Raw genomic sequence first — 402 nt, 5'->3', positions numbered from 1 at the left:
CTGCTGCTGCTGCTGCTGCTGCTGCTGCTGCTGCAGCTGCTGCTGTTGTGTTGAACGTACTGCATTGCGGTTTCTGTGTGTAAGCACCACGGTTCTTGGGGCCATAGACAGAGGAAGGCGGGTATAGAGAGAGGAAAGAGAGTGTATTGATGAATATAAATAGGAGTTGTATTTTGTCTAGATTCAAATAGATCTGGATGGTTGCATACTTTTCTTAGTTGCATAAGTGCATTCATCATTCCTTTATATTGTTGTTGCTGCAGAGGTGTCTGTACAGCTGAAGAAAAAAGAAACTCATCATATAAACATCTTTGTCTTCTTGTTAGTTCACATTTTATTATATGTTCATATTTACTCGGCATTTGTTTTTCTACGTTTTTTTTTAATCGACGCAACAAATAC

At 39.3% G+C, this 402-nt stretch overlaps 1 protein-coding gene across 1 annotated transcript in view; it reads right to left on the bottom strand.

Annotated features, from left to right (window-relative positions):
- The window catches only part of EMH_0029150 (SNF2 family N-terminal domain-containing protein, putative), a gene marked incomplete at both ends in the record, with an annotated part of 8,864 nt that overhangs the window by 1,503 nt on the left and 6,959 nt on the right, over positions 1-402 (bottom strand).

The sequence above is a fragment of the Eimeria mitis genome, genomic scaffold (genome assembly GCF_000499745.2).
Source record: "Eimeria mitis Houghton genomic scaffold, Emh_scaff1090, whole genome shotgun sequence".
NCBI lineage: Eukaryota > Apicomplexa > Conoidasida > Eucoccidiorida > Eimeriidae > Eimeria > Eimeria mitis.
Note: the sequence above shows the minus strand (reverse complement) of the source record. Positions and strands in the feature narration are given on the sequence as shown.